Raw genomic sequence first — 617 nt, 5'->3', positions numbered from 1 at the left:
GAGTTGCAATCATTTTGAAAGTATAGGCCATTTTCTGTCTAACCTCTCATAGTTGAAAAAGAGGCATGCACCACTAATATTATCCCCAATTTTTATTACATTTTCTGAAACATATTAATGTCCTTATGCTGTGTAAAAATTGAGCTGGTTCTGAATAATATTTTTCAAGTTATGACTATTTTATGAATTGAGCCAGTTTTTAAAAAATACAAAAAATGGCTTTGGAATCATCCCCCATTTTATTATGTTTTCTGATGCATACATGTATTTAATTATTGATGTCCTCATGCTGTGTAGAAAGTTTGGCCTAATTCAGCCAAATATTTTTTGGGTTGTGGCAATTTTAAGAAATCGATCAATTTTTGAAAAAAGGTTTTTGTGAAAAATGGCTCCAAAATCACCCCAAATTTTTATTACACTATTTGATTCATATTGATGTCCTTATGTTGTGTAGAAAATTTGAGCTGATTCCGACAAATACTTTTCAAGCTATGGCCATTTTAAGAATTTGGCCAATTTTTGAAAAATACATAAGGCTATAGCCCATGGTTTTTTCCAAAAAATGGCTCCAAAATCATCCCAAATTTGTATTAAATTTTTTGATGCATATTAATGTC

Source organism: Amphimedon queenslandica, unplaced genomic scaffold (genome assembly GCF_000090795.2).
Source record: "Amphimedon queenslandica unplaced genomic scaffold, v1.1 AMPQUscaffold_10118, whole genome shotgun sequence".
Lineage (NCBI taxonomy): Eukaryota > Metazoa > Porifera > Demospongiae > Haplosclerida > Niphatidae > Amphimedon > Amphimedon queenslandica.
This window is presented reverse-complemented; position numbering follows the sequence as displayed.